At 44.8% G+C, this 21,543-nt stretch overlaps 1 long non-coding RNA gene across 1 annotated transcript in view; it reads right to left on the bottom strand.

Moving 5' to 3' along the window:
- The window catches only part of LOC138581855 (uncharacterized), a 55,680-nt gene that overhangs the window by 22,998 nt on the left and 11,139 nt on the right, over positions 1–21,543 (bottom strand). Inside the window, exons 2-3 of the long non-coding RNA XR_011304827.1 lie at positions 19,804–19,902; positions 19,399–19,490 (exon numbers count right to left, since the gene is read on the bottom strand). This is a non-coding gene — a long non-coding RNA (uncharacterized lncRNA). The remainder of the gene's footprint in view (positions 1–19,398; positions 19,491–19,803; positions 19,903–21,543) is intronic.

Here is a 21,543-nt window from a genome sequence, read left to right on the forward strand (position 1 = left end):
CAACTTGTAACTCCAGCAGACATACAGAATTGGCATCTGCAGGGAAAGGACTTTGCAGTAAAGGACAACTTATTGTATTTCCAAGAACCATTATACCTACCCAGCACAGATTTACAGAAAAAAGTAATCTCTTGTTATCACGACTCTTTAATGGAAGGTCATCCCGGTATAGCCAAGACCTCAGAAAAGATCAAGCGCTACTTCTGGTGGCCGTCTTGGAAAAAAGATATCAGAGACTTTATAATGTCCTGTGGAGTATGCGCCCAAAACAAGAGTCAAAAGGAAAGACCAGCAGGCCTCTTACGCCCTATTGACATCCCACCTCGCCCTTGGCATACGCTTTCTATGGACTTCATCACCGATCTACCTCCATGCTCCGGATACAATACGATTCTAGTAATCGTGGACTTATTCTCCAAGATGGCGCATTTCATTCCGCTCAAAGGCTTGCCAACAGCAGCAACTCTGGCCCGAGAATTTCTCGAAAACATCGTCCGACTGCACGGTTTTCCTTCGGTTCTAATTTCGGATCGAGGTAGTCAATTTATTTCTCATTTTTGGCGAAGTTGCTGTCGGTCGGCTCAAATTGATGTGAGACTATCGACCAGTCACCACCCTCAGACCGACGGACAAACCGAGAGGACCAATCAAACTCTGGAACAGTATTTACGCTGCATGCTGCAACAAACTGAAAAAACTTGGAAAGATATCCTTTGGATAGCCGAGTATGCCTACAATAACTCTGTCCATTCGGGAACTGGGAAAACCCCGTTTTTTCTTTTGTACGGCAGTCACCCTCGAACCTCGGAGTTGGATCCCCTCCAAGATCTTGAAACACCAGCAGTAGACTACCTGCATTCTACAATCACCCAAGCCTTTAAGGAAGCTGTTTCTCACCTTCAAAGGGCTAAAGAACAATACAAGAAAGGAGCAGATCAACATCGGAAGGAAGCCCCTCACTATCAAGTAGGGGATCAAGTCTGGTTATCCACCAAATATCTATCTCTAAAAGGGCCACGCACATTCAACCCAAGATACCTTGGTCCCTATTCCATCACTACCATAGTAAACCCAGTAGCGGTCAAGTTGGACTTGCCCCTGCACATGAAGATACATCCGGTCTTCCACGTCTCTCTATTAAAACCCGTGCAACCTCAAACCCGACTAACCAAATCTCCAAAACCTATCCTAGTGGATGGAGAACTCGAGTTTGAAGTCAAAAGCATTCTGGACTCCAAGATCTCCAAATCTAAACTATTCTACCTAATTGACTGGAAAGGCTACGGCCCCCAAGAGAGATCCTGGGAACCTGCTGAATATGTCCACGCTCCTCGCCTAATCAAAAGATTTCACCGAACATTTCCTGACAAGCCAAAACCCCCGGAGAAGCCCGGTTTGGGAGGGGCCTTGAGGGGGGGTACTGTCATGATCTCTGCTTCCAAAAGGTCAGGGTTTTCCCAACTCCCTTGGAAGCAGATCCATAACCCAGGTTCCGAGTGCCAACCTGTCCCAATTGGGACCTTTTGGACCCAGTCCTGGCGCCAGTGGCACCAGGCTCATAAATATGCCCAGTCCCAGCGCTGGAAGCGCCGGGCTCATAATGCTTGGGTGGACTTACCTTCAGCAGACCATGCTGCTTACTTGCCTGCCAGTTGAGCCTCTGATCCTCTTCTGTTTGGAACTACTTTTCCTGTTGGGTGGGGCTGGAGCCACTCCCTAGATTCAGAACACTGGAACTCTTCTGGAAGGCAGGAACTCTTTTCTTACCAGGAACTCTTTTCTTACTTGGGCGTGGCTGTGGAAGGAGACACCTAAGCACTACAGGAGGCTATTTAAACCACACCCGGTGGATGAATCTTGCTTTGCGTTATTCTGCAACCTCTGCAGCAGAACGCTCATCGTGTCTTCTGCATCCGGTCCTGGGCCTAAGGAAAAAGGCTTACCATCCTGAATCCAGTCTTCAGCAACACCTATAAAGACAAGAAAGAACAGGTTAGCATTCCGGCATCTGAAAGGCAAAGGCTTACCATCCTGAATCCAGTCTTCAGCAACACCTATAAAGACAAGAAAGAACAGGTTAGCATTCCGGCATCTGAAAGGCAAAGGCTTACCTACTCTTCGTGCGCTCCGGAGGTCTTCACACTGCATTCCGGCATCTGAAAGACAAAAGTTTACCAACTCTTCGCACGCTCCGGAGGCCTTCGGCGCTGCATCCCGCATCTGAAAGACAAAACAAGGTGCGTTTAAAGACATTGGGGAACTTTAATACTCACGTGCCATTACTCCTTTCCACATCTAATCCAGTGGGTATTCCGGCACCCTGCAGCCGCTCCGAACTCGTACCTGCAAAATAAAAAGACAGTTAGAGCGCATAGTGAAGCAGGCAACAAGCGCTTACTTACGTGCTTCCAGGCGCTTCTATTCATCACACGGGCTCCATCTTCAACTCACTTCAGCCCGTCATCCGCCATCGCCGGAACCCTGCAAAACAAGAGACATCATTACTAAAGACTTTAAAGACATTTGAATGACTCGAAACTTACCGTTCGTGCAGTAAACGACGGACAGCAGTCCTCTGAAGTCAAGAGGCCTGCGCTACCTATCCAGTGAAGAAACTGGTTACAGCAACCTGCCCTGAGGCAGATGGAGAGCTCGGCATTCACTTACCTAAGGTGAGAGCGTTAACCTTTGGGGGTCTACAGGAGAGGAGAAGAGGAAAGAGATAGGGACACCCCAATAACCCCAGTTCATTAACCCCATATTTTCTATCTGCAGACATCTTACTCTACACGTCAGGCATACAGTGCACAGAGGTCCAGCCCAAAGAGCCAACCGGGTGCTACACATCACCTTTGAAGATACGGTAGTCGCCCAGTCAAGACCGGCGCCTCTGTGAGAATCAGGTGAGCGTTACAATATCTAAATATGATTCGATTTGCTCGATCGTTGGAAGTGTCACCACCCAGAGATCTGCATCAACTACTAGGGGTGATGTTCTTGTAGAAGAAGCTCCGTCATCTCCCTGAAACATAGTACTTGCGTTAATAAAGAAGGAAGTATAGCGGATGTAATCACGTCATATGATCTCGCTTGATCGAACTGTCAGTATCCATACCTCGAAATGCCTAAGAACATCAAGGGACGCTGTAACTGCGGTGCACACTTCTGCAAGCTGTTGCGCCGACCCGTAACTGCATGCTCCCCCTTCTTCTTGGACTAATGCTCCATCGACTCCCTGAAACATAGGACTTTCATTAGTAATGAACACAATATTGAAAAAAGAAGACACATAGGAGGGCGACGACAGAAGGACATATCAATGGCTAAAAACGAAAGAAACATTGTGTGTAACAATCACGCTACAAGAATGCAAGATCTGATGATCTCCATCGATGGAACTGTCCGGAAACGTACCTCGAGCATCTGAGTGACATCAACGGTTGTCGTCAATGCATTGGACTCCTCAGCATCTCCCTGAAAGACAGTACTTGCATTATTTTGGATAACAATAATTATAACTGAAAACAAAGACTAGAGGACGAGTACTAGGGTGTACCATTAGGTAAAATAATTACACGATAAATTAAAACTATTGATTTACATGCCTAAAACAAGTCAGTGGCAGAATAGCTAAGTAAGATTACCCGATAGGCGCTTGAAGTGGCTGATGACTGCAATAACGACACGGATGGAGAATCTTCCGCCTTCATATTGAGTGGATACATAAATGGGGAAATTATTGTTAGCTAATGCTACACACTACCGCAAGGCCGAGAGCTAAATCCGTAAACTTGACTCACCAGTGGAGGGATGTGGACGAATAGAGTGGGAATAGCGGTTGAGAGCAATTTTCGCTTCGCTCGCGGTGTGTTCTTCTTTATTAGCAATGATGTGGAGTACATGTCTGAGCTAAAGTGCCTGCTGCAGATGCGGTATCGATCACCCCTCTTGTCCGCAAAGACTTCTAGGACTCTATTTTCAAGCTCAGACGGTGGATATCTGCAATATCGGACCCATTCTCTTATCTGATCTATTGTCTTAGGGAAAACATGCATTATAGTACCTTCAGATTTTTTATGGGTCTTCGAAGGGCAACCGCCAATGGAACAGGCAGGCATTGTGGAAAGTTCTGAAAAGTAAAGATCAACAATTCTCTATGAATACCAATGTGTTAAAAAATTAAATGACACATAAAAGGTTCAATGCAAGGTTCGTTTTGGTTCTTGGAACTATACACGTTATTCACATGCGGATAAGTATTTGAATAACTTTAAAAAAATAGAAAAATAATTTGACTAAACTCAGAACATGTGACTAGTTCCTTGCATGTACTGTCTTGAACGAAAAGAAAACATGGATGCAATTTGATGACTACTAGCAAAGCAAATAGATATAAATTAAAAAATTGGACGCAAAATGATTATGGTACATGGCCTTACCTTGACGAACAAACAGTTAGATGCAGGGATCAGAGTCGTTTCTTGTCGTAGAACAGGGAGCAGTTCACAGGTTGCAAACTGACGAGTTTGCTCGAAGTGGTCACGGAAGTTCACAGAGACGAAGAGCAGATAACCAGCACCTTCACGGGTTGACTAGCAAAGCGCAAAGAAGTTCTCATTAGAAATATGAAGTGGGTTATAAAGAATTCGAAACAGGGGTGTGTTTGTGAATGAATGACGTGTATATGTCGTGGCATTATGCGGTTTGCAGGGGGGCGTCCAGCGTGAGGGGGGATGCTTGGCAGGAGACACGGGGTCTGGAGGTAGACATGGGAACAACAACCCATGCTCTATAGACCACTTTGAAGTGTACATGGTCTTTGGCACCTCTTGGCCTTTATCGCTCCCTGACAACTCCACTTGCCAGCACAAGTACCCCGGTGCGAACTGCCTTTGATAGGGCGGGGGGTGGATTGGGGCGGTGGTCGTGCAGACAAGACACAGGAAGACTCGTGAATGGAGACACACTTATGTGGATTGCAGGGGGGCGTCCAGCGTGAGGGGGGATGCTTGGCAGGAGACACGGGGTCTGGAGGTAGACATGGGAACAACAACCCATGCTCTATAGACCACTTTGAAGTGTACATGGTCTTTGGCACCTCTTGGCCTTTATCGCTCCCTGACAGCTCCACTTGCCAGCGCAAGTACCCCGGTGCGAACTGCCTTTGATAGGGCGGGGGGTGGATTGGGGCGGTGGTCGTGCAGACAAGACTCGTTTGCCGCAGGGCCTCACCAAGGAGAGGCCATCTAACTGCATGTAAGAGGCAGGCTGCAGGATCTAGTACATGGAAGTTAGTCAGCAGCAGGCTGGCCTGTGGTGGCAAGGCGGCACGGGCCAGAGGGGGTCATCTCTGTACCCGGTGCCCAAAAGGATGATTTATTATGATCAACCATATTGATTATTTACCTATAACCATGTTTTGTATCAATAAAATCCAACGGCCTTTTATTGCCAACGCTTGAACAAAGTGGTGTGGTAAGTATTTTTGGGGGAGGAGGCAAGGCCGGGAGGCTTGATGCCAACCCGCAAAATAACATATGTATGTCTGCTGCATATGGGTTCAACGGTTATGTGGATTGAAGGTGGGCGGCCAGCGTGAGGGAGGATGCTGGCCGGAGACATGTGGTGTGACAAGACAAGGCACAGGAAGACTATTCAATGGAGACACACTAGATTCATTTAAAAAATCAAAACAACCATTGTTAAAATATATGTTGGGTTTTATTTTAGATCTTAATTTCAATTGAACATAAATAATAAACATTACACATTGTAAAGTTCCGGTTGCAGCACATCCAGGGAAAATCCGCGGTATTGTCCACTGTCGCTGGGGAAATGTTGTCTAATGGCAAGTACCGCACAGGCAGGTATTACTCTCCGAATGCGGTGTCCGAGCCTCCCGTGAAGCCACCAAGTGAAGCAACGATAGGCCACCAGCCTGTACCACCTGTGAAAAAGAAAGATGCAAACTGTATTAAAATGACAAAACTTTCTTATCAATGTCGATTCAGGTAAAAAATGTCATTCTGCTTTGAAAAAAATTCTATCTAGAAAATGCACAATATGGAACCAATTTACATGCGTTCGAATGATATGTAGATGTAATTTTATATGTGGGAGACGACCATGAAATAGTAGTGGCATCACTGACATCACAACCAGAGTATACTTACTCGTTACTCGGATTACGCGGACGAACAGTGCCGCGAAGTTCGTGCATAAGCACCATCATCATCCTCAACACGGTCCGTGAGAGGCAGGCTTCCCTGAACTCTGGCAGCTCGGTGATGCATTGCGGACTTGGCTCGCCTTCCGAAATGTAGGCCAAGCACCCGGAATTTTCACGGCAGCAGCAGTTCTCCTCCTCAGTTGGCATTAGCTCGCACCGATTGCACGTGCACCAGGTGGAGACGCCGTCCATGCGACATGGTCCAGGCTCTTCATCCGTTGACTGGTCCTCCCAACTGCCGTCCGAATCCCCATCGTTTTCGCGTGCTTGCCTTTCCAGTAGTTCCTCCTCGGTGTACTCGGGCTCGTACATATACGGCATTATTGTAGCCATTGTGTGGTAAAGAAAGTAAAATAATTTACAGAGATGGTACAGGTGTTCACAAGGCCTAGAAGCGGTGAAGGTAGCTGACCAGAGCACAGAAACGAGTCACAGAATACTCAAAGTAACACAGAGAGAGTAATGGAATCGAAAATCTGCTGCTGTGTGTTATTGAGGAAAGAGGCGTCCTGCCCTTTCCATGGCGACACTTCATTAGCTGAGGCGCAGCGATTGTTGACACGAAACGTGCTTTGGCGTTGGGAAATGGGCGGTACGCGTCTGCTGATGTCAGGCTCAGGGGCGGGGGATTTGATTTAGTGCCGCAAACGCAGGAGAGCCAGGTCGATGGGGGGAAATGATAGGATTATCACAAAATGGCGGCTGATTTCGAGTGCGTTAATGGACGAAAAGTCGGGTAAGGTCCATAGGAAAGTTTACTACGATCTACCGATTTATGCTTAAAAACACATGGCCGAACCGTAGGGACAATAAAAAAAAAGTCCCGGAACTATCCTTTAATCCTGACTGCAAGCCCTACCCCAGCGCTTGAAGCTCGCCTTCACACCTCATCAGATGATGGGACCCCAAGCGGTTTTCAAGTGGTAATGATATCATATTTTGGGTGCACCAGTGCCATGGAAGTGGTTTAAAGTGGAATTGATCTATAGCTTGAAAAAGAAGCAGCATGAAAGAAATTGTGCTATTTTAAACTGTTATTTTGGACATTTCCTTTGATCGCAGGTCACCTGCCAGCTCCACCCCCTCTAAACCCCGCCTCCTCAGACACCACCCACCCTCAAAACCCCGTCCCCAGCCAGGGCCTTGTGGGATCCCCCACCAGATTTTTTCCATTTCTACCACTGTTGGTGGGGATAATATTTCCTGATACCGTATGCAGGAGATAAGTTGGGGAAGAACAAATGGAAAGAGGAAGCGAGTTTCAATGCAGAGGAGCAAGGAGAGAAAAGGAGCAAAAGCGTGGGAAAAACATACTGGGGGAACCCTCTCATCCTTGGAGGGATGGGGCTGATGGGTGTGGTCCCAGGCCCAGTCAAACAATACAGTATTTCTCTATAGAACCCAATCCTTGTAATTTGCATAAAAGCAAAGGGCATTTTGGGAAATATAAGTATGTCCCGAAAAATGTGAAACAAGTCTTATTGTGATTCAGTAAGAAACACTTTTGAGCGAATACTATACGTTGGGCTCTTCAGTTTTAATTGGTCACACTACCCACCCTAAAAAAATAAAAAAATAAAGAAATCTACATTGCCGGACATATATACCAGTAGGGACAGCTAAAAGAAGTACGTGATGCTTTGATTGTTTCCGTATTCCGTTGCCCATGCCGAGTCTACTGAAAGTGTCTGTTTAAATGTGGATTGCTTGTGCATGTGATCTCGGCTTAAGGACAGATCTCGGTGGGCGTATCCTGTTCTGAAGCCAAGTTGTCGCACGCACAAGCAACTCACGCTACAGTGAGCAGACTACTTTCAGAAGACAGGTAGTGCTGCAGAGTCTTATCAAAGATGCATGGGTGTATTTGTTGTGGGCAAGTCCCTGGGTATGGGAACAGGCAGCAGTGTCTAGCCCATTTCCTACGCTGCCCATGACACGAACATTTGCGTCTTTAGGCAGGTCAAGCCCTTTCTGATTCTCACCGGAAAGGTGCTCTAGCAGAGTCTTAAACACTGTTTTGCTTAACAGGAGTCCAAATGAAACACCGAACACATGTCTGTAGCCTCTGGCACTCCAGATGTTTTGGACTGACTTTCACGATCACTCCCCTTTGACTACCCAAGTCAAAAAGGAAGATCTTCCTGGAATCATTCTTGAGTCATCCGGTGACTCCATCCTAGAGTCACCCATGGCTAGTTCAGGGAGATCATCTGAAACCATCCTTAAGTATGTGTATAGGCTGAAATATTCAAATGAGATGACCAGTGATGCTCTTGTATTACTCCAGGATGACCCCCATGACAACTTCAGGATGGTGCGGATTACTCCAGGATGACTTCAGGGATGGGTGGGGATTACTCCAGGATGACCCTGTGACAACTTTAGGATGGGTTTGAAATTGTGAACGATTATTGCAGACAACTTCAGGAGGATGTTGCTTTCCAACGATTTAGGAAAAGGGTTTTGATTCCTTGTGTGTAAGATGGGAGGTATTACTATAGGGTTAAACTTATGGATAGTGTACTGGAAAACATGGAATTTGCAACCGTTACCTGCCATCTTTGCTAGAGCATTCGAATGTCATTAACTAAGGTTTGCTGATTTAGTATACAAAACTACAAATCCACCCCACGTCACAAACCAACCTCTAAACTACCTCATTTCATATCTCACCTCTAGCTACCCTGGCATCACACCCAATAAACTCCCACAATTACAAATCACTGCACTAAAATAAACACTTTCAGTGACCTAAACAGAAGGTCTACCTGCATGACAAGACTGTCGATCACTTCACCCAATATCACTGAGCAGCGAGCAATTAGTTTGATCATTCACCACACCCAAGAAAACATTAGCTGACCCCCAATAGCACAAAAACATGTACCATTTACAAGTTGACACCAACCTGCAAATTCACCAGTTCAACTATAATAGTTCTACACACAAGACACTTGCATCTTCAGTTTTATAGAGAAGCATGTGAGCTACAATTACATTGTAGATTAGTAGCAGTGGCTGACGGAGCAACCAAACTCGGTTGTGGGTATGTTCCAATTCCATTGTTTTTTTTTAAACCGTAATCTGAAAGATTGCACAGCTGTGTGTTAACGTGTAGGTGTCACTTCATGGTCCAAACAGGCATGACCATCATACTGTAACAAGAACACACTGTTAAGAAGACGTGGTGATAGAGTTGAGCTTATCAAATTAGATCTGTCCGACAAAACATTTATAGCAGACAATTGACGGGTTACTTTACTTTATAGTCCAATATTTTGCAGTTGTTGCACAGCTACATCTCTGGGAGCTGCAACATTACACATACATCTGCCGATTTAATGTTGTCTGTCAATTGTCCAGGTGAAGTATAGGCAGGTTCTGAGGAAGGAATGAAGAACACTAGCCATCCCTGCCAAAAAGGTTTTCAAGCTTTTGTGAACAGCCATTAATACATTTTGGAATAGCCAGTTTTCACCCATCAGCTTTTACAATATAACTCTCTTGTTTTTTTCACTGCATCTTCTTTTTCCAGATTCCACCAGTAGCTGCCTTCTCTCCTCTACCTTTCTTTTTAATGCCTCAATTATCGCTTTTCGTTATTTCATCAAATGTTTCCTGTGTCTTAATACTGTTTCTTGGCTGCGGGTATGAAAAAGGCAAGTTGAAACTTCATAATGTGACTACCAATACAACAAACATTTTGCCTGAGCTGTACACTGCGGTGACTCCCCTTAAGCGTGACCCTATCTGCCCCCTTGGAGTTTTGCTTATTCTTGCTCTCCTTGGCGCTTTCCCTCCCTCCCCATGCAGCTACCCACAACTCAGTGTAGCTGCACACATAACAATGTGTATGGGTACATACCGTTGGGAGTGCGCCGTGACCACTATAATTTATAAGTAGTGGCAAGCTTCATCACCAGTTCCACAAGGTCTATGCATAAAGACCTTGAATGAATAGGACAGAAAACGGATTGGTATTTGCAAATTGCGCTCTACCTTGGACATCCTAGATTAGTTCCCCAACACGAGGACTACATTTTCAGGATTGCATCTAAGGTGTAAAAAAAAATTTCAAAAATCAAAAAAGATAATTTAGGAATTTCGATTTGGGGAACCAATCCACGATGTCCAAGCACCACTAAAGACTTTTAGCACAACGCGCCAGCCTTTGACAGGTCTCTCGGGACTCAACCCTGTAATCATCAAGTACTATCAGAAAATTGTTTCAAGATATTTTCACAATCAACTTCCAAACCTGGTCACCATACCAAGTGTTCAATTTCAAGGCCTTGAAGAAGGTTAAGGTCAAAACATGTGTCGGCTAACTTTATGGGAATAAATTCACCTACACGTGAATACCCCGATGATATTGTTTTCCTTTCATTCTAAAAGACTGTATACCTAACTTTACGGAGGTAGAGTGCGATTCGCCAATAGCAATCCATTGTTTGTCCTAGCTGCACACATACTCTGACCTGGACTACGGTCCCCGAGGGCGTTCAATCCATAGCGCTTTGTCAATAACATAAGAGAAATCAGTAGACCATCTATAGTTACTCTAGAGGAAAGAGATGCTGTAAATGAGGTGGGCATTGTGTAGCATTCATCTGTATGTGTGAAAAAGGGGAACGACTCCACATAGGGACGTCAGATGTACCCTCCTCCCCCAAAATTCAAATAGGTGAACAAAAAAAACACATTGCTTACCTAACTAGAAAAGCATGACTCATTGAAATCCTTTTCTTCACATATTTCTCTTCTACTTTCATCAATACCCTCTATCAGCAATTTCCAATTAATTTCACCAGGAATTGCAAAGGCTCAAATTCCCCACCCTTTCAAATGCACAGAGAATTGTCTGAATCAAAGAGTGCCATGATGATTTGAGTTATTGTCTAAAAGAAGAAATAAAATATGTAAATTTAGCATGTGCCAAGTATTTGTGAACCAGGTCTGTACCCAAAACCATTAATTTATAGTGGGCTTGCTATGGATGTTCCTGCCTGATGTGTCCCGATTTATGAGTGAAGCGTCTCTTGGTGCTTGATTAACTTCCACCAAGACTTCCTCCCATTGTGGCTTTAACTAGTTGCATCTGTTCGCAAATCTAGAGGTGTGTGTTCTGGAGAGGCAATATGTTCTTAACTGCAGAGCTCTTGTACCTAAAATGCTGCAGTCATTGTGTGTGTGTCCTTTAAAAGACAAACACATGTTTCAGTTTCTTAAATGTAAATATCAACCATAGAGAGCCCCACCTTGCAGACCGCAACATGTACAGAAAATAGGAGGGTATGCAGTGACAGAACCCATGACCAAAGTGATCTTTACTGGGGGAACAAAAAGTAAATTTTACACCTTAGCAGGAAGGCCTTTGCTAATATGAGCCAGGCACTATCCTCCAGAAAGGTCAAAAGTCCCCCACCCCTCCAAGCATCGCTAATGTGCAATAAATGATGCACTACAGCTGAACTAGTGCAGTGCTCATAGCAGTGGAAAAATCCTGCAAAACAAGTAAACCAAGCCATGGGTAAACTTTACAGAGGCATGGTTTCTCACACATGCACCATGGCTGGATACATGTAGATAACCTATTACGTAGAGGGTTGGGTGCACCTATCTGAGGAAAGCATGGACTATTTATGTGGAACATGGTGGGGGCATTGGAGCAGCAACAGCATTAAAGCCAGATAGGGGCAGCCAGTAGGAGCATATATCCCCTACTTGGCAACGGTTTGAAAGCAATCAGCCTAATCCGTATAACAGTCATTGTGTGGAACTGGGAAGGAGTCGCCCCACCCACGAAAAGGCGGCGTCTGTATGCTGAACACCTAGGGTGTCTTATGGCAGATGCCTTCAAACTGGCGGGCCCAAAGGATGCCAGTTGGTTGGGGGCTTGAAGGATTATGGTGACTTTTAATAGAAAATATAAGAATTTATGGCGGGGGGCCGAAATTATTTTACTCAAGGGGGTGCTCTGCATAAAAAGGCTTTAAGACCACTGCCTTAATGGAATAAAGTGACCCCCCACTTTCAAATAGCAAAGCAATTCACAGCACTCCTTTCACACCCAGGTCAGAAAATTCCTGCTACCGCGCCAGTCCTGATACACAAGGCTGCTGAAAAATCCAGACAAGCAAGAAAATAGCTCAACATCCTCTAACAAGAATGAACTGGTCCCATCATCACATACAAAGAAAAACCATAAAAAAGCATTCACCCCAGATCATCATAAACAATGATCAAAAAAGATATTTTCAAAATTAATGACAGGGATCACTATCCCTAGCAAGCATTCATTTACAGGCAAACTATCTTCAATTTACTGCTGAGGTCAAGTGGTTGGAAAAAAAAAAAAGCATTGAAGGGGCAATAAAATCCCTCCGGAAACCTCCTCAACCTATATAGAGAATGTGACATAAGTATAACTAGAACATGCAGTAATCCAGAGTCCCTGAAACTTACATTTGTATATATTAAATCATGTAGCAATTTCCCCTAAGTGTTGAGCAAACTAAACATAGATGAGTAGAGCATGAGTCATGAGGGGAATTAGAACACGGTCCCCTGCGCATAAAGGCTGGCACAACGAGCCCTACTGTGAACCGCAAAGGCAATGGAAAACGGGGTTGAACAAGCCATCTATGTGCACTTTAAAATAAATGGCGTAAAAAGCTCTGCCTCGCGGGTATAGCATCTGTAACTTCCAGCAGTGAAAAAATAATATTCAAAAGCATTACAATATAAAATGTGTCTTTGAATGCCAGACAGTTTGCTTTTTATGGGGGGCAGCTTTACAGAACCTCTTTAGGGGTGCTTTGACCTTGAACTTCACAGAGTACCTGCCCTGTACACTTTTCACATTACACAAATCTCAACAATGTTCCCCAATTTGAAACAGGGGGAGGGGAGGGGACGTGGGGAGCGTTGAAACCCTCCTTTAATGCAAATTCAGTTGCTGGACAATTATTTTTTTTTGTTGTTGGTGTTTAATGGCCTAGGTGAAAGCAATGATTAGGTTGGAAGCATTGCTAAGAGAAATAAATAGATGGGGGGCATCTGTCCACTGTTGGTTGGAGGAGTCTTTTTCTCTCCCTTCTTCATGAGAGCTTGGATGGCCAGTATCTGCAACCATTCTCTGTGCGCCGAAGCACAACAGGAAATCTAAGCCCAAAGCACCATGTACCACCAGAAGGAGGAACACATGAATCAAAGAACTCATTGATCAGGGCGTTTCAACCATCCCCAGCCTGAGACTACACCTGGCGGTGTGTGCAGCACACCCTGTACCAAACAGCGGCTCAAACAGTATGCCACACACTTCAAAACGTAGCCAGCCTTCATTCTAGCCAAACAAAACGCTATCACTCGGCACCCTGCTTCAGAATTAAGCAATATTAAAGATGATGCGAAAGTCACACATGCTTCGCACAAGCCACACATCAACAATCCCCACACAAGGGAAATATATGACAGCGGGTGTCTGTGCACTGGCATGCAGCCGTCTGGGCAACCTCTTGAAAATTACAAGCATTGTGCCCTCTATATACAAGAGACACATTCTCACAGGGGCTATGCGACACTCAGCCCTCTAGATAAGCTGCGTATTGTGCCTTTTTACGCGTGCAATTATGGCCAATACAGAGGATTTCATTTCCTACTGCGTACCATGTACGCTTTATTTATTCATTAAAAAACATACTTTTCACCATTAGATGGTACTGTAGTGTTTCTTTTGTCATCAGCAGCATAGCAAGCTGCATCCAAATATTTTAGTTGGTTTCTGCTTCTCAAGTCAAGTGTCACAGTTCCTTCTACCCTGCCGCACTCCACGCACAGGAGCTCTCTGCATGTGACAGCTGCACTCACTATGCCTCAGCCTGCCCTGCTCTGTAGAGAGGAGCTCCCTGCAATATGCCCTGCATACAGCCCATGGGCAGGAGCACCTTGCACTATGTAGCGCCTACGCCCCACGGATAGACGCTCTTGCATTAGACTGCTCTCCACGGGCCTGAGCATTGTGCATTAGACTGCTCCGTCAGACTGTTCTGCTCTATAAACAGGAACGCTTGCATTAGACCTCTCTGTGTGCCTGAGCGTTGTGCATTAGACTGCCTTGGTCTGTAGACAGGAGCTCTCTCAACTATCTAGTGCGTACAACCCACGGACAGGAGCTTATACATTAGATTGCTCTTTGTGGGCCTGAGCTTTGTGCATTAGACTGCTCCATTAAACTGCATCCCTCTAGAGACAGAAACTCTCTGCACCATGTAGTGCCTACATCCCATTGAACAGGAACTACTGCGTTAGACTCGTTTAGTCCTGAGCTTTGTGCATTCAACTTCCCTGCTCTAAAGCAGGTTCTCCCTGCATTATATAGCGCCTACACCTCATGGGCTGGAGCTCTTGCACTAGGCTTCTCTATATGGGCCTGAGCTTTGGCATTAGACCGTTCTGTTCTATAGACAGGAGCTCTCTTCACTAGACTGCCCCTGCTCTGTACCCAGGGGCTCTCTCCATTAGACTGCACATTATACAGGCATCAACCCACACCCACAATTCTTTTCAAATGCAACACATCCAAACGTCCCTCGTGCCAAATCGACAGCACCAGAAAGGCTTCTGCGCCAAAAGGGGTGCGCCGAACTGGCTGCTGCACCAAATCGGTTGTAGCAAACTGGCCTGCGCACAAAAAGGGGTGTACCGTAGCAAGCAAGCAACACAATAAAGCATGCACCCTTACCTACCCTAAGTAATGTCTTTCGCATTGTATGTAACCCTTCGTCTCGGACTAATTTACGCTTTTTTTCTGTCCCCTTCATACTTGGCTTCCTATCCACCCCACCACAACCTTGCAACCATTGAAGTTATTAGCGCCTCCGAAATGTTGTTGTTCTATTTCAGTTTCATTCAAAAGACTTCACTCTGGACAACGTCCACATGCTGGCACTGCCCATCCGTTCCCACCCACCCGTTTCTCACAGAGACAAACTGGAAATGTACTTGAAAGAAATAGTTGACATTTCCTAAATTTGCAGCTTGACTTGAAAATCAAACTTCGTAGACTTCTTAGAACACGTTTACTATCCTTTATGTTTGTGTTAGATGGCTACGCTTCCTCAAATGGATTTTATGATTTGGTGGTAGGGTGACAACATTTTCAAGATATAAAACCCAGGGCAGGCCACCAACATAAAAGTAGCACTGCAAGTTGACAGTGGCTGTCATGACAGAACTTTATCAGTTGGGTGAGGAATACAACACATTCCGCTGGATGTAAATTCTGCTGATTTGTTGTGACAAGCATGTTAAAAACAAAGGAACTTTTGATTTGATTGCTATAAAACCAATTCTTAAGCAGCCTCTGTGGCACAATCAGTTAATTCATGTGACAGGTGTTCGAGCTCACAATGGGACGTAAGAGACCTAGTTTAAGTGTTCATTTTAATGTAAAACTAGCAAGCTATTCTAATGTTTATTTAATTTTGAACTCTTATGTGGACTTGTTGGTAAATGAGCATTGTGCATCGAGATGTGAAGATTTACTCTTCCAGCAGTGACAGCTGGGATGCTGCCAGTGGTCATCCCCACCAAAACCAGTATAGGTCTATTAAACAATAATGAAAACGAGCTTGTGGGGCAGATTGTCCAATTCCGGGACGTCTGGTCACCCTACTTGAGGGTGGGCACACCACAGCTGTATATGTGTTGGATACGTTTTACTCTCTTGCAGAGGAGGACACTCATTTTTACTCTTTTGAAATTGCATTTACTCTCTAATCTGAAAAAGCATGTGTAAAATACTCCCACCTCAAAATCTTATCTGGAGCACTGGCGACACTGCAATGTTCTTAAGCAGACAACAAGAGTCAAATCTTGAGTATCGCTGGGTCCGTGCAACTCTTTCCTTCCCAGTAAAGCACCAGAATGATTTTGCTTCTACCCACTGAAGGTGCGGTCATGTGTACGAGTTGTATATGCACCGTACCGGACACATAGCAACATCGCACACAAGGGCACAGCAAGCACGTGGATACTGGACCACTTTAAAGCAACCGGGGATTTTGCAAAGGTTTGTTTAGTACATTAAGCTTCTGCCGTTTAAGCCCACACATGCACTGTCCCCTAGGGACCAGGGAGGATAAGTGCTCATCCAAACTAGCAATCAAAATGTATGTTAACATATAGTGGTGCCAGCAAGATAACAATTAGGTTTCTTGCCTTTTTAAAAAAAAAAAACATTTTCTTGATAACAAGATAGTAACTCTACAGGCAGTGGTCTTGTGGTCTTCAAACTTATTTGACCCCCAAGCCCTCCCTAAGAAAAAGGTACCTGGACTCCATGTTCATCTGATGTAGAATGGTGCCAAATGGAGGTGTGGTGCCAAACAACATTCTTTCAAAATCATTGCTTGCAATAACTCAAATTAATTAGAGGGCAAATATTTGCAAACACAGCATTCTGAATTTTTTGCTACAGGGGACGTGACTAAAAGTAGGATTGGATATTTATTTCAAAGAGTAACTTAGGACATACTTAAGTACAAAAACTTGATTACTATCAATGCAGTCACTTGCAAGTTGGACAGTGGCATACTGGAGAGCTAGTGTGAAGGGTGGGCCTCCCTTTCAGCAGCCAGCCATCAGTATTGGGTTCAATTTTGCAATAACCCTGTGGTTGGCTTTCTTTCAGCTTTGACCGATATTTAGTCTTATGGGCTGCAAAAGTTGAAAATCCAATCTTGCAAAGGAACGAGGTGCTGAAAGGTAACAGTACATTGACTGCATTCGGATAAAAGGAGGAAACTGCATTTTGCCAAAATCCACCAAGGACAATTTTTTTCATTGACTCCCCAGTAGGCGGACACTTTGAAGTTCCATTAGTTCCTCCTGGGTGTGTATTGGGAGGCGGACGGGCCCCTACGTCCGATAGGAAAGGCTGAACCAATCAGTCATTGATGCTACAATTGTCCTCTGGAAAGTACTTTTGATAGTGGTTCTGAGATGGTATCCCATTAGTTCAGCAACACATGAAAAGATCATACTCCAACTCCTCAAGAGCATCTGCTAATAATGAAACGTGTCGGAATGCAGACATTAACCCTCCTCCTCCAAAGCTCCAACTTCTTCTTAAATGCTGACATTTTTGCATTCATAGCCAATGATGTGGTTTCTTTTCTGTGCCTTGCAGGGAGAGGTTTAGAAAATGTAGCTTTTCAAAGAGGTCACCATAGTAAGCTAACAGTACAAGCCAGTGTGAATCACACAGAGGCTCTTCTTTCGTCTGGTCTAAACCCAGGAGAAAGCGTCTCACTTTGTTCCAGAGTTCCTAAACACAATATAAAACCTTTCCCCCTGGAGAGCAACCTGACCTCCGTGTGAAACAAAGCATCATGTTCAGCTCCCATTTCTGCACATAATGTGGCAAACAGATGGGCTCTTGTGTGGTGCATCTTAATAAAATGCACAATCTTTACAAAAAAAAAAAAACAGCACCTCTAAGAGTCCATACCCCATATTGCGCACAGGCAAAGCTTCCCGGGGATCACACAGTGTGTGTGTCCACAATATATGTGAAGCTACAATCAATACTTTTGCTTTTAACCCAGTTCTAGCACCAGACATTGAAGGAGCACCATCCAAGCAAATACCAACACACGCCTCCCGCTTTAGGCAGTGGGAAGTTAGGAAGTAGTTAACAATGTCAATGACTATAGATGCAGTTGCTATGCCCTCAATTGGTTTACAAAATATTTCTCCAATATTTCAAGCACGATATCAATTCTGTACTGATAGAAGAGGACAGGTCAGTGATGTGGCGGAAAATTGTGGTGTCAGACAAAGATACTTTTGCATTTCTCTGCTGCCCCGTCACTAAGCAATACCCGGTTGAAAGTGGGAATTGTTGGCAGAATTACTCTCAGCATCTGCAGAGGGCTTTTTCCCCCCAGATAATGTGGTAAGAAGCTTCCAAAGCATTTGCAGGTACTGAGGCCACATTTTAACAGTGTCTTTTGCTTGTGTATGCCTTGTAGCTGCCGTACAAACAAATCCATGGTCTTTTTTGCTAAGGTTTTGTTTCCAAATGTGCCTCAAGTGTGGCTTCAGGCTTGCTAATGTAGCGCCACAAACCACACACTGCAGATTAACGTGTCAGCAACTGTGATCCATGTGAACCCAAAACGCAAAAGAGACATATTTCCATGTTTTTGCATTTCTCGTGTCCGTTTCCACCTCTCCTTCCGCTTTTCGTTTGAGATTCCTACCATCTTTGGGCACTAGGAAACTATCCAGTTCTATGTGTTATTTCTGCATTTTAAAGCCTGAACACAAAAAAGACTGTTTTTTTCCCGGCCGTTTTTGTATTGACTTTAAAGTGCAGAATTCACATACTGCCCCCCTTCTTCCCCACCGGCTCATTAACCCGTCAATCAGGGGGGGACCCCTGAACCCTCAATTTCCCTCCCCCAACACACGCATTTTACCCACATGTGCACACACAGTCCAAAACACACCTCTGCCTCCTGTGACAACTCTGCTGGGTCTCACAGCGCCTGTCGGCCCCTGCACGCACTCATGTGTGACAGGGGTTTGACAAGTTTGATTGTTCGATTTAGAAAGACCGCTCTGAGCGGTCACAGAGCGGTCTTTCTAAATCGACCCCCCCCCCCCAAATCGGTACAGTGAAAAAGATATTTTCTTCACTTAGTACCAATGATCCATCTAAAAAAGGAGCCTGACTCTGAAAACATTGCAAACCCCCACCTTAATTTGTCACGTTATTTTTTAAAAACCATTTAAAGTTTTCAAAAATTAAAAACACTTTAAAAGATTTAAATTAACAAAACACCACATAAGATTTAAAACTAACCACGTGAAAAGGCTGGGGGAGTGAAAAACAACGCCATGTGAACAGCTTGGGGAAAAAACAAACTCAGCAATAATGGGTCAGAAATGCTGCTTGGATTTAAAAACACCACATTGATACAAGTCTCAGAAGACTCCCTGTTCAGATCGTGAAGTTCTAGCTTGAATTTTTTGTTGAAGTGTGGTCCTGGACTAGGCCACAGGGTGGTGAAAACCACACCTAGATGCACATTGCACAGGGCCGATATAAACCTTCAGCACTTCTACGCAACCAATATTACATAGGGAGAAGAAATCCTTACTTGCCTGCGTGACTGAGTGAAGTGCTTCATTGGATTCTGCTTGCTGGGACACAGGTGGTTAGGTTGACACACATACGCGTGGAGCGATGCTGCTGCAATGAAAACAGTCAAGGATACATGGGTCTACCTGAGACTTCAAAAATTAGCAGGGGTTAAAACCAGCTCTTGGGTGTTATGCATCAACTAGTAAGCAGGACGTAACGCTAGGAGAGAGTACACAGTGCATTGTAAATGCAACTCCCACATGAGATTTGAACTTTCAGTACCCCCCCAAACTGGACATGAGAAAGGAACAGCCTCAAAAATAGGTTTGAAATCCCCGATTGTGACTCCTACTATACCTTTAAAATTACCCCACCATCACCCACAGCAAAATACACTTGTTTTAAAAGAAGACATTCTTACCGTTGGAAACTCCTAATACAGATGTCAGGATTTTTTATGGTGCCATTGCTGCTCGGGACTTTGCTGTCCAAGATGGGATGATTAAGCCAATTTGTGTTCCTGCAATTGAAAAAGTACAATAAAAAAAAAATAGTATAAACGCACACAAAAGGGACCTAGGGTGCATGGTCCAACCGGGAAATCTCCAAAATGTCCCTATAGTCAAGTCCACCCCAGCTGGTAGAGAGAGCAGTCAAAAGCACATACCTGAAAACGTGACTCATACTCAGTCACAGAGACAAAACAAAATAATAGAGCGAGCGAGAGAAAGAACATCAGCTTGTTATAGGTTACCCTTAACAGTTGTGAAGTCCAGCCTGCTAGCATTAAAATCATTAATCTACATATCTTACATAGAACACGACACAGTAGTTCTTAACTCACCGAGCCAACATTTGGAAACATAGAGTAATAGCCATGTAGCTTATACTGCAGTTAGGTGACAGCGCTGACATAGCAGCAGACTGCTGCGGCTGCTATGCCAGACACGAGGGCCCCTGGCTTCTCTGCAACATATGGTGCCAAATGCAGGCGAAGGCCTGGCACCCACAGCAGGATGATATGCATGAATTCCACTTTAAATCACTTCTATGGCAGCGGTACGACCAATGTACTGTTGGTAATGCAGTGATTTTAGTATATGATGGGATGCATAGACTTGCTCTATAGTAGATGGCTCCCAGGGTAGCTCAGCAGGTTGACAGCCCATTGCTGAGACTTTGTTTAAGGTTGAATTTAACCAAAACAATAAAAACAAAAAAAATATGCAAAACTTGTTATCGATGGGGGGTTTACAATTACATATAAAAAAAAGGAAGTGCTATAAAATGTGTTTGGCCAAGGGATGGGTTGGGGTATTTCTCCCTCCGTTTGGCACCCATGAACGCAGTTTAATTTCCTAATAACTGTTGTCAGCACAATGGAAGCATTTATTTGTAAACATAACATCTTTATGAATATAACCTGTGATAAAACACAAAGCAAGGGGCACACAAATTGTATTGGTGTGGTGCTCAGAGAAACAAAAAAAAAACCTACATCTCAAAGAAAACTAGTGAACGCAAGTTTCAGCAGCGTTTTTGATTTGGAAATTACTTTTTTCCTTTGAATGTGTAAAATACACATTTGAACAATAATGTGTCCAGCATGTAGAATGCCTGCTTTCAACAGTGACCACACCCCTCCCCGCCACAGTGATGTTCATGGCCCATTAATTTCCGTGGTGTCCCTTTCAGGACAGAAAAAACAAAACGGGATGAGCAAACAGGGCCAGGAAATACGCAAGTGACGGCTGGGGAAAGGAGCTCTGCTTAGATTAGGTCACCAAGCCCCCAGCTTCCCTCTGCAAAGCTGGGGGCTTGATAAAGCCTGGTCATGGCTGAGGCAGGCCAGGTCCCGAGATCCGGCCAGCGCTGTCCCATGGACCAGAGGGGTGACGAGGCAGAAGGACAGCCAAAGCAGGGGGGGACCGGTGTTGTACGATATCTGGCTACCCCATCGCAGATTGCTGGAGAGCCCAGCAATCTGCTGTGGGGGAGCTGGATATCGTACAACACTGGCAATGCGTGCTTCTGTCGCCGCTCACCTCTTCTTCCCCCATGGCCAAGCAAGGTGGGGGCACAGAGGGAGAGGGCTCCAGGGGGAACCAGCATTGCAGTGATCCAGCCCCCCTGCTCACCTTTCCCCATGCGTTAGTCTTTG

Source organism: Ambystoma mexicanum, chromosome 3q (genome assembly GCF_040938575.1).
Source record: "Ambystoma mexicanum isolate Mex_15411 chromosome 3q, UKY_AmexF1_1, whole genome shotgun sequence".
NCBI lineage: Eukaryota > Metazoa > Chordata > Amphibia > Caudata > Ambystomatidae > Ambystoma > Ambystoma mexicanum.